General features: G+C 35.9%; 1 protein-coding gene across 8 annotated transcripts in view; it reads right to left on the bottom strand.

Annotated features, from left to right (window-relative positions):
* The window catches only part of CFAP20DC (CFAP20 domain containing), a 265772-nt gene that overhangs the window by 238547 nt on the left and 13758 nt on the right, over nucleotides 1-13467 (bottom strand). The window lies entirely within an intron of this gene.

Raw genomic sequence — 13467 nt, 5'->3', positions numbered from 1 at the left:
ATAAACTGCACTAAGGACATGCCATCTCTCTCATAGTATTTCTGCAAAAAATGTATCGCCTAAATCTAATCATAAGGAAACCATCAGAGAAACTCAAGGGGCATTCTACAAAATAAGTAGTCTGCACTTTTCAGAAATGTCATTGATGTGAAAGACACAGAAAGACAGAGGAACCATTCTAAAATGATAGAGACTAAAGACACATGAAAACTAAATGTAATGTGTAATGCTGGACCAAAAACATAATTGTTATAAAGGACAGCAGGTCTGTACCACAGATAATAGTACTGCATCAATGTTCAATGTCCTGATTTTGAAAATTGTACTGTGGTTATGTAAATAAATTTATTTGTTCTTAGTAGACATTGAAGTATTTAGCAAAAGGGTATGAGATCTGCATTTTACTCTCAAATAATCTGGAGGAAATTTGTGTATGTACACACATACATTCCTAAATATATGTATATACACAGAGAAAAAAGTAAAAGCAAATGTGGCAAAATGTTAATAACTGGTGAATTTGGGTAAAAGGTATATGGCAGTTCTTTGTACAGTTTTTTTTTTCTTTGGCAACTTTGCTTTACATTTGAAATTATTTCAAAATAAAAAGTTTTAAATATTTAAACATTAATTTTAGATTGCATGTCCCTACAACTTTTCTCAAAGCATGAGGTAGTACTGTTTTGCACTATGTACCACTTAAGTGTCATAGGGCAAAAAAGGTGACAAGAAATCATAAAGTTTTCTTTTAACTTGTTTAGTGGAAGCATAATTGCTTATTCTGGTAGAGGACAATATGTCTTGGCCAAACTCTGTTGCTTCCTTTTCTTCTAGACAAAGAACCAGATACACAGTTCAGCCTCCAATACTGTTATGGGTGGTATGAGTTCTGGCAAGAGCAATGTGACTTCATATATCCTCCCATGTGGTTCTCTAGGTTCTCTCTTCTGTTGTCTGCTGACCAGATATGGAGGATCTGCTAGAAGACTCCGAGGCCCAAGGGGCCTAGGTCCCTGAACTGGGGGGTAGAGTCCCTACCACTGACCTGCACTGGATTGAGATATGAACAAGAAATGACTGTGTTGGGCTTCCCTGGTGGCACAGTGGTTGAGAATCTGCCTGCCAATGCAGGCGACATGGGTTTGAGCCCTGGTCTGGGAAGATCCCACATGCCACGGAGCAACTAGGCCCGTGAGCCACATCTACTGAGCCTGCGCGTCTGGAGCCTGTGCTCCACTACAAGAGAGGCCACGACAGTGATAGGCCCGCGCACCGCGATGAAGAGTGGCCCCCGCTTGCCGCAACTAGAGAAAGCCCTCTCACAGAAATGAAGACCCGACACAGCCAAATAAATAAATAAATAAATAATAATTAAAAAGGTGCTAATAATTTAAAAAAAAAAAAGAAATGAATGTGTTAAGCCACTGAGATTTGGGGATTATCACTTATAGCAGTGAGCTTACCTAACAAAGTTACCTAACTTATAAAACAGATTAACAGAAGAGTGACGTTCCAGGAAAATACACTAAGTAAGGATGTGATGTATTTGCTTTCAGAATACACTTTAGCATAGGAGTTCTCAAAGTGTGCTTAAGGGACCCTTGAGAGTCTCCAAGACGCTTTCAGAGGCTCTGTGAGGCCAAAACTATTTTAAGAACAATACCAAGATGTTATCTGTCCCTTTCAGTCTCACTCTCTCTCAAGTATACAGTGGAGTTTTCCAGAGGTGACATGATGTATTATATCAGGAGAGTGAATGCAAAAGCAGATATAAGAATACTCCTGTTTTCTATTTAGCCAGACATTAAAGAGGTTTGCAAAAATGTAAAACAATGCCACTGTTGACTAAGTATTTTTGCTTTGCAAAATATAGATATTTTATGCTATAGCTATTTAGTTACGCTAACATGTAATGGGGTTATTATTTCTAAATAGTACATATGTTTTAAGTTACTCAGTTTTAATTTCTAATATGGTAAATACTAACAGATATAACCCATATAAACAAAAATTCTTTGAGGTTTTCAATAATTTTTAAGAATGTAAAGGGGTCCTGAGACAAAAAAAAGTTTGAGAACCACTGTTTTACAACAAAGTGTGAGTATCTCTAGGAGTCACAACATTTTACACAAAATAAACCCATATTGTTGAAATATAAGAATAGGATAGTGAGGGTCCCCAGTTGACCCATATTAACTCAAGAGCTCAGTGTCCAGGACATGGTAGGTGCTCAATAATATCATTGTTAAATTAATAAATTGTACAATGGTGATGATATTCACATTTAAGAGTATCATGATAAGTGAATGAGATAATGTATTACATGTGTGTGTTTGATTATATATTATCATTGCTCATAATTATTCACTATCTCCCTTTTACATAGGAGGTATATACATCCCTGCCCCACTGACTCCAGGTGTGGTCATATGACTTGCATTGGCCAATGGATGTAAGTAGAAGTGACTTGTGCCATACATATCTGAGGAGAAGCTTTAAATTAGATTGAGTGGTTCTGTTCAGGCTCTTGCACTTCTGCCTTTGCCTCACGAACAGCATGTTCCAGACAGGAGTTGTTTGTTCAATCCAGGTTCTGGAATGAGAAGACACATACTCGACCTCTAGCAAAATCAGAGCTGCAGCTCACCTGTAGCTCTCAGGCAATGTGAGACAGAAATGTACGGAATTGTTGTAAGCCACCTTAGCAAACCTGGCAAATACAGTATGAAATGAGTCTAACATAGTGTAGATGTTCAATAAACCAAACCATTCTAATCAGTGTTACTGTTTAGCTAGAGAAGCACTAAAGAAATGTGGCTTAGTCCTTGAGTGAGACTGCACTAAAGCAGAGTCTACCCTGATTAACTAAGATAGTTTATACAGTATTATTTAGGTAACCTTAGGATTCCAGGTAAATGAAATAAATATATGACCTAGGACAATCATTGCATCAAAGTAGATTTGACTCTAATAAAAAATTCTAGCTACCATTCACTTCTAAATACCACTAGAAAGGCTTAGTAATATGTGTAGAGGTCGTTGGCAGGCGACTGAGAAAAAAAGAGGTTCTAAAGTGACTACCAAGTGTCTATACTCAAAGATAGTTCAGTAGGTCTATCAGTCTATCTGCCTGCCCTGCCCACACCCATTTCTTAGGGAATTGGCTCCAGCTTACAGCCTCCAAAGACAAAAACAATGATGGAGCAGTTAGCTGAAACTCAATGATTGGCCAAGGACCAATCCTGATGGTTCTTTCAAATCTTTGAACTGGTAGATACACAGATTGAACCTGATCTGTCAGTGATGCGTATTGGAGTTGTAGGGTCACAGAGGGATGTACTGGAAGCTATGTTTGCCCACGTGCACAATGACAAGCAATTAGAAAAGCTGGTTTATAGGATGAAACAGAAGAATGAAGCAAACTTACAAACAGAATGAGAGATGACAGAGTAGTTTCCAGAGAGAGAGAGAGAGAGAGATAGAGAGAGAGAGGGAGAGAGAAGCCACTGACAACTATCACCTCTCAAAAGTCCTGTATCAACTTTTGCTGTTGGGTTCCATATGATCTCTCCATGTTTTTCCAATACTTATCTTTTTCCTTGACATAACTTAAATAGATTTCTGTCCCTAACAATGAAATAATCTTTCAAAGAAGTAGTTGTTTTGTTTTGATTTGTTATGACCTTGCTAATCCTGACCCAAACAAAGAATTGAACTTATTTCTGGTGATTAATTTTAGAGTACAGGGGTGGGGGAGGAGTAGAAATCTGGATTACAGTAACAGAATTAACTCTCTGCAACTTAAAGTCCAAAGTACTGGCAGAAATAACTTCACTATTTAAAACTATCAGAAACCATGATTATAAAATCATACTATATCGTCACCTTTTTCCAACTCAAGCACTAAAAGGCAGCAATGATACCAAGAAAAGATGCTAGAGTCAGAAGTTCTGAATTTTAGTGTTGGCTTTGCCTCTAAAAACCTTGTATCCTGAGGAACGTCCCTTTTCTGGGTCTCAGGGTTTTTTCTATTAAAAATAGGGAGTTGGAATGGCTATTATTAGAGAAATGCAAATCAAAACTACAGTGAGGTACCACCTCACACTGGTCAGAATGTTCATCATCAAAAAGTCTACAAACAATAAATGCTGGAGAGGGTGTAGAGAAAAGGGAACCCTCCTGCACTGTTGGTGGGAATGTAAATTGGTGCAGCCACTATGGAAAACACTATGGAGGTTCCTCAAAAAACTAAAAATAGAATTGCTGTATGACCCGGCAATCCCACTCCTGGGCACGTATCCAGACAAAACTATAACTCGTAAAGATACATGCACCCCTGTGTTCACTGCAGCACTATTTACAATAGCCAAGACATGGAAACAACATAAAAGTCCAACGGCAGATGAATGGATAAAGAAGATGTGGTATATATATACAATGGAACACTACTCAGCCATAAAAAAAAATGAAATAATGCCATTTGCAGCAACATGGATGGACCTAGAGATTATCATACTAAGTGAAGTAAGTCAGAAAGAGAAAGACAAATACTTATGATATCATTTATATGTGTAATCTAAAATATGACATAAATGAACTTATCTGTGAAAAAGAAATAGACTCACAGACATAGAGAACAGACTTGTGGTTGCCAAGGGGGTCAGGTGAGGGTGGGGGAGAGATGGATTGGGAGCTTGGGATTAGCAAATGCAAACTATTATATATGTATAACTGAATCACTCTGCTGTACACCAGAAACTAACACAACGTTGTAAATCAACTATACTTCAATAAAATAAATTTTGAAAAAATATGGAGTTGGATAAGAGTTGTAGATTCCCTATAATAACAGAAACTTGAGCTACTAAAATATTTTAAGTATTTATGCTAACACATCCATTGCTAAAATACAGTGAATTTGTACATTTACTACAAATCACTGTTTATGGTATATCAATAATCACATCTGGCTTTAAATAATGCTAAGAGATATTTTATTTCCCACCTTATAAATCAATGGTATTTAACCTCAGGAAAAAGGGCATGGTAATACCTATGTGTATCAAACAGAAGAGCTGTTCCTATTTACTGCTAACAAAGGCAACCAACCTCCAACTATACTGAGAATTTCACACTACTGTTGTTGCTTCAAACAGCTTATTGTAATAGCTTTTTAAGTATGAAATAGATATAAAACGCAAGATCACTAATCTGTTCCAATAAAAAAGGGCGGACTATTGGTTTTAAGAAAAGTTCTTTGGGAGTTCTATTATGGGCTTATAAACAGTTTTCATCTAAGAGCCAAGTGTGGCGTTCCTTAGCTTTAGTCCAATCTTGAAAACATTTATTTGCATATAACTCCTACTCACATAAACATTTTGAGAAAATTCAAAAGAATTTACTTCTCCTTCCCTAAGTGCTCTTGCCTTTTCTCATTCTTGAAATAGTTACCATCCTGCCAGTAGAGGTGTTTCTAAGAGAAATGCACTTTATACTTGGCAGGGCAAATAAAAGGCTCCAAAGGAAAAGCTGCTTTCCTACCTCTTTTCAGGGATGAGTACCATGAAAATTCACATGAAATGGAGACATGCCCAACTTGTCTCAAAATATTTCACAAGAGCAATTTAAAAATTAAATATCCCTGCACTTTTATCTATATTTAGAGATATAAAAATTAAAATTAATATTTACTGTACAATTACCATTTGGCACTATCCAATTTAATCCTCATAATTACTCAATAAATAGGTATGAATATCATCCTCACTGTACAAATGAGGCTGTAACACACATAAAGTCCAGCAACTTGCCCAGGTCATCAAACTAATACATGGCAGGGCCACTGACTCTCAGGCGTATAATCTGAGCCATCACAGGGCCTTGACTTTTTATCCCTGATAATGGATATGGCAATCATTTAACTGCACAGTGCTTTAACAAATGTATGGCCTTTTGTTATGATTTTACAGAGGACGAACACTTCCAAATATTTGTATATGTGCAATTTTTCTTTTGCTAGTATCTTATTTAGCTCTCAGATCTAGGTTATCTAAAGAGTACTGTAAAAATAATTTAGAAAAGTAAAGTGAACCAAACTAAGAACCAGGAAGAAAAGATTTCTCAAAGAACATTTATTTAATAGATAAAGACTATGGCATCTGATTTATACACCCATCACATGTGTTATCTAAAACTTCCATATAAAACCTATTTTAAGGCATGCAAATTTAATATATTATGAAAGTCAGTATGCAAAGTATCTTAAAGTGCTCCTTTACTAATGCATGTAACAAAATATATTGATTATGCAAGCACATTTAATTGGATATCATTAAAATAATGAGATTTAAATACTGATGATTTTAAAAAGAAAAAAATAGAAGTTGGAATTAGACAAGAGATGCATTCAAAATGTTAATGAAACTTGCAATGTCATTACCACTTTAGTATATAATACTATTAGTTTAAAAAAGAGCAACCACTGGCCATTTTCGACCAGTTCTAAACACAGTTTAGAGATGTATTTACTCAGTGACATAAAAGATTTCACTGGATAAGCCTTTGTGCTTGGATAAAACCTTCTTTACAAATAACCTAAGAGCTATAGAGCAACCACTATTTTCTTCAAAGGTAGGCATCAAAATGACCAAAAGGATAAGAAAGTAAATTTTCCAAAGGAAGAGTTGTGCTTGGTAAGACACACTCTCAAAAGCTCTCACCAATGTCATTCTGACCTAAAGTTATTAAATTTAGGTATTCTCTCAACTCTGGTGGCTTTAAAGTGGCTGAAGAAGAGAAATGACATGTGAAAAGAACAGGTCTGCAGCTGTGAGGCCATATTCACTTTCCTTGGTTTAAAGTTTCAAAAGAGTCTAGTGCCTCCGATGTCACTGAAGAAGGGACAGTAAGGAGCAAAATTCAACAGGGTAGAAGGACCTGAAACTTCTATTAAATTTCCCTTTTGACCTATTTGTCTAGCTCACTAGTAACAATACAGAAAAAGTGATATAAGCGTAACTTTCATTAAATTACCCTGAGACTAAAGCTTTGTTTTGTAGGAAGGGTATGTTTCAATTTTCCATTTTATAGAAATGGAAAAGGAAGCTTTAAGATCCATATGAACCTAAACCTCCTAAAATTAGAGAAAAAACAATATCACCGATTAGCTCTGGCAATTAAAAGAAAAATGTTCACATTACCATTTACTGAAGAGGAAACTGAGACAGTGTCCAGCCGAAAGGCATAAAACCAGGGGATAAAGCAAAAGGACAAGACAAAAACCCTGGAATGAGCATCATAAATACTAGATTGGATTCTAGGTTAAAATCATTAAACTCTACTCAGATATAATTTTCAAATTCAGAATACTGCAATGAAGAGATCACAAAGGATCAATTAAAATTTCTAAGGACAAGGGACCCTTTTAAGGATCTCTCTCTTTTTTTAGGAATTTACTTTATTAGATTCCAAATGGAAGTAGTACTCCAAATAGCTAAGGGCTCAACACGTGAAACCTTCTGGCAATAATATTCCCTAGGATCTGCAGGCTAAGAATCTCAACCTCTCCAAAACAGCACACGATGCCCACCACCAGCTTTCATAGTGTTTTCATCCCATATACTGAAAAAGCACTGGTTGAGCTGAGTGAAAATGAGAAAAATAATGTCAATTCACTAGAGGCATTAACAGTACAAAATGTCTCTCAGAATTCACCGAGATAATTGTCAAAATCAGGATAGAGAAAGGAATTAATGCTCAACAATATTCAGTAAAATGAATGCAATTCCTGTCAAAAATGTAATATTCCAAAATCATTTAGTGTGATTGGCAGCATCAAATATAGTGAAACGGATTTCTATTTCAAGATGCAGTTGGTTCTCTTCCAAGAGCTCAGGTTCTTGGTGCTCCTTCTGTACACAAGATGTCTGCCCCCAGGCTCTGAAACACCTAACAACCCACACAGGGGAGCGCTGGCTTCCCACTGCTACGATGAAGCAGTACGGAAGAGATCACAAAATGAAACAATTCTTAAAAATCTGTTGTTTATTAAATCATTTAACTTCAGGTCAAACAGTGAGACACAGGTACACTAAAATATTTTGAAAATGAAAACTGCAACTAATACTAAGAAATAAGCAAGTCAAAATGAGGAGTTTATTTGTAAAAAGCAAGAGAGGATATTTTCTTTTGTGGGGTTACACTGAAACAGAGAAGTATGAGAGAATTCTGTTACTTTAATGCTAAACATACTGTGTGTTAGCACAGTAAACACTCCATTTGCTCTATATGCAAAACGCAATGTGTTTGGATAATTTCTGGTCAGGTTATGAAGCTCTGAAGCTGCCTTACCCACAGATGCAGGATTTTGAATAATATAATATGTATATGTTAAAGAAAAAAAACGCCGAGGCATGGACCAAAGTAAAGAAACAACAAAGATGAAATGAAGTTGTTTCTTAGCTCTCATTTCTTTTGGAAAAAAAAAAAGTGTAATACAAGTATTGTCACATTTACAATGCAAAATATTAAACAAAAAATATTTGAGTAAAATTCTTCCTTTAATTTTCAAGCATTTATTTCTTAAATGGGTAATTACAGAAACAGGAACAGCTCAGAATGAAAGACCTTTCCTCCGTGGAACTCTGATGATAGCACTGTGTTATGGGAAGCCCCTAAAGATGTAGAAGGCTGAGCACATTCATCTTGTTCTAAAATTCAAATTAAATATCCCTACCATATATGTACGTATGTATAATTAGATAGAGAATTTACAAATATGGCGTCATGGTATGGTGGTGCAGAGCACAGGTTCTAGATTTAGACTACAAGTTTGATTTCTGGCTCTAAGATTATTAGTAAGTCTGTAACCTCTGGTGAATTCCTTAACCTTTCTGGACTTTAGTTTCCTCAATGGTAAAATAGAGGCAATATTTATGACTACTATACAGGCTTGTTTTGGGAACTGAGTGAAAATAAAATGCTTAGAACAATGTCCAGTATGTAATAAGTGCTTAATAAATGTTAGCCATTATTACTTTATGTTAATTTTCTCATTTAATTCTTATGACAAATCCGTGAGGTAGGTATTATTACTCTCATCCCATAGGTGAGGCAAGTTAAGTAACTTGCCCAAAGTCCCACAGAGGTAAAGCAGAATTTGACTCTGAATCTGTCTCGTTTGAGGCCTATGCTCTTACTTCTACCTAATACGTCACATGTTCCCTATGTCTTGCTCTTATGCCATCATAACATTTACAAAGATGTATTTAAATTGCCTTTTAACTGATCTTTCACCCTCAAAGCAAACTATATGTGGACAGAGATTGGGTCCTGTTTACTCATTCCACTCCTGCCCACTCATATATATTTCAGAGCTTTTGTGCCAGGCATTCTGTTAGGTGCTAGAATATCATGGAACTCAAAGACCGCTCAAAATGACAGATAATCAAATAAAATATACCATTACAAACTGGCATAGTTGTAATGAAGGAAAACAGTAGAGTGCTAGAAAAGAGCATAAGATTTATTTCTCATTTATTTGGGGGAAGTCAAAGAAGGGCTTTCTGGAGAGGGGAGACTTAAGCTGAGATGAGAAGACTGAGTAAGAGTTAACAAGGTAAAGAAATGGGGATATAAACCACTTGTGCATAGGACCCTAAGCGGAGACCTCACCTGGTGTGTGAGGAAGGGAAAGCCAATATGGCTGGAAAGGAGCAAGTGTGGCTGACAGCTGGTGAGCTCAGGAGAGTGGTATGGGATGAGTAGGGAGAGGTGAGAGACCAGAGCACATGGGAGCATTAAGGATTTGGGAGTTTGTCCTTGGTACAGTGAAAATTCCAGATGGTTTTTAGAATGATCACTCTAGCTGCAGTGTGGAGATAGGATTGGAAAAGGATAAGAGAAGAAGCTGGGAAATCTACTCGGATGCTCTAACAGTAAATCGGGGAAATGTGATGGTGGTTTGGGACTAGGAGGGTAGTGAGGGTGGGAAGAAGTAAACGGATTCAACGTAGATTGACTCCCCTATGCCTATTACACTGTATGACAGTAACAGGAATTCAATAATTTGTTGACTGACTAATCATGAGTGATTCCTCAAGCAGAGCTGTGGCTGGTTCTAAGGCATCCACTAACTCACAGATGTATGACCTTCTCCTGAGCAGTATAATCATCCGGTGAACATAAGATACACAGGAAGATGTTGAAGAAATGAGTATTAAATTCATAAAACAGCTGGCAAGACTCCACTTATGAAAAACTCTTGATGTGTAAGTGTATCTTTGTGAAACAAAATGCCTCTCCCATTCTGACAATGAAAAATTTTAGAAGCCAGATATCTTTCTGCTCTATGACTTTCCAAGCTTGTTAGAGAAATATATTATTTAAAATGGCCTGGAGCTATGCTGCTAGAAATACAGTAAAACACTAAGGGTGCTGAAAGAAAGCCCTTTCATTTAAGGAAAATTAGAAAATAGCGTACCCCAAATATAATGTTTTATTGAAAGCACACAAATTTATTACTGAGACCCTAAACAATATTCCATTCTATATGAGTATACAAATTAAATGTTATTTTCATTCTCAGAATTGTATCAGACAACAGGTAGCTCAACTGAGTAAAATTTGTATGTGCTCATTTTTGCTAAACAATTAGTTCATAGCAAGGCCATTTAAAACAAATATATCCCAAGCCATCTATATGTAAACAGAAAAGACCAATATTTCTCAACTAAAGTGAATAACATTACGATACTATACATAGAAAATCCTAAAAATGCTGCCAGAAAACTACTAGAGTTCATCAATGAATTTGGTAAAGTTGCGGGATTCACAATTAATACACAGAAATCTCTTGCATTCCTATACACTAACAACGAAAGATCAGAAAGAGAAATTAACGAAACAATCCCATTTACCACTGCATCAAAAAGAATAAAATACAGTAAGTCCCCTACATATGCACCTTCAAGCTGCGAACTTTCAAAGATGCGAATGTGTATCTGGTTCCAGCGAGGAACCAGAACCTGTGCCACCAACGTCAGGTGTAAGTGAAACTGCAGCTTGTCCTCCATCTCCTATTGCTGATGATCCTTCAGCTCTACCATCTCCCACCTCTTCTCCCTCCTCCAGTCAGTAATTCTTGCCTGTTCACCTGATGCCAGCCCCTCTAATGCCAGCTGTTGTACTGTACTACTGTACTTTTCAAGGTACTGTACTGGAAGATTAACAATGTTTTCTTTATTGTTTGTGTTTGTTTGTTTTTTATGTGTTATTTGTGTGAAAAGTATTATAAACCTATTACAGTACAGTACTATATAGCTGATTGTGTTAGTTGGGCACCTAGGCTAACTTCGTCGGACTTAACGAACAAATTGGACTTACGAAAGCGCTCTTGGAACGGAACTTGTTCGTATGTAGGGGACTTACTGTACCTAGGAATAAACCTACCTAAGGAGACAAAAGACCTGTACTGTGAAAACTATAAAACACTGATGAAAGAAATCGAAGATGACACAAACAGATGGAAAGATACACCATGTTCAATGCAATCCCTATCAAATTATCAATGGCATTTTTCACAGAACAAAGAACAAAAATTTTTTAATTTGTATGGAAACACAAAAGACCCCAAATAGCTAAAGCAATCCTGAGGGAAAAAAATGGAGCTGGAGGAATCAGGCTCCCTGACTTCAGACTATACTACAAAGCTACAATCATAAAAACAGTATGGTATTGGCACAAAAACAGACATATAGATCAATGGAATAGGATAGAAAGCCCAGAAATAAATCAGTAAATATACTGTAAATATATTTACTGATTTTACTGATTACTGATTTATATTTAAATATAAATATACTGTAAATAAAAAAACAGTAAATATACTGTTTTAACTAAGTTAATAATAATTAAAGCTTTAATTATTTTGTACTGGCACAAAAACAGACATATAGATCAATGGAACAGGATAGAAAGCCCAGAAATAAATCCACTGCCTTATGGTCAATTAATCTATGACCAAGGAGGCAAGAATACACATTGGAGAAAAGACAGCCTCTTCAATAAGTGGTGCTGGGAAAACTGGACAGCTACATGTAAAAGAATGAAATTAGAACACTCCCTAACACCATACACAAAAATAAAATCAAAATGGATTAAAGACCTAAATATAAGGCCAGATACTATAAAACTCTTAGAGGAAAACATAGGAAGAACACTCTTTGACATAAATCGCATCAATATCTTTTTGGATCCACCTCCTAGAGTAATGAAACTAAAAACAAAAATAAACAAATGGGACCTAATTAAACTTAAAAGCTTCTGAACAGCAAAGGAAACCATAAACAAAACAAAAAGACAACCCACAAAATGGGAGAAAATATTTGAAAACAAAGTGATCAACAAGAAATTAATCTCCAAAATATATAAACAGCTCATGCAGCTCGATATCAAAAAACAAACAACCCAATCAAAAAATGGGCAGAAGATCTACATAGACATTTCTCCAAAGAAGACATACATGGCCAAAAAAGCACATGAAAAGATACTCAACATCACTAATTATCAGAGAAATGCAAATCAAAACTATAACGACGTATCACCTCACACCTGTCAGAATGCCCATCATCAAAAATCTACAAACAATAAATGCTGGAGAGAGTGTGGAAAAAAGGGAACCCTCTTGCACTGTTGGTGGGAATATAAATTGATACAGCCACTATGGAGAACAGTATGGAGGTTCCTTAACAAACTAAAAAAAATAAAACTACCATATGATCCAGCAATCCCACTCCTGGGCATATATCCACAGAAAACCATGATTCAAAAGGATACATATACCCCAATGTGCACTGCAGCACTATTTACAATAGGCAAGACATGGAAACAACCTAAATGTCCATTGACAGATGAATGGATAACGAAGATGTGGTACATATACACAATGGAATATAGCCCTAAAAAAGAATGAAATAATGCCATTTGTAGCAACATGGATGGACTTAGAGATTATCACACTAAGTGAAGTAAGTCAGACAGAGAAAGACAAATATCATATGATATCACTCATATGTGGAGCCTAATTTAAAAAATGATACAAATAAACTTATTTGCAAAACAGAAACAGACTCACTGGTTTCAAAAACAAATTTATGGTTACCAAAGGGGAAACGTGGGAGGGAGGGATAAATTAGGAGCTTGGGATTAACATACACACACACTACTATATCTAAAATACATAACCAACAAGGACCTACTGTATAGCACAGGGAACTCTATTCAATATTCTGTAATAACGTACATGCGTAAAGATTCTGAAAAAGAATGAATATATGTATATGTATAACTGAATCACTTTGCTGTACACCTGAAACTAACACAACACTGTAAATCAACTATACTCCAATAAAATTTAAAAAATAAAAAATAAATAACATTAAAATGAGGTATTTCAATTAATTTAAAACC

Source organism: Eschrichtius robustus, chromosome 12 (genome assembly GCF_028021215.1).
Source record: "Eschrichtius robustus isolate mEscRob2 chromosome 12, mEscRob2.pri, whole genome shotgun sequence".
In the NCBI taxonomy this organism is placed as follows: domain Eukaryota; kingdom Metazoa; phylum Chordata; class Mammalia; order Artiodactyla; family Eschrichtiidae; genus Eschrichtius; species Eschrichtius robustus.
Note: the sequence above shows the minus strand (reverse complement) of the source record. Positions and strands in the feature narration are given on the sequence as shown.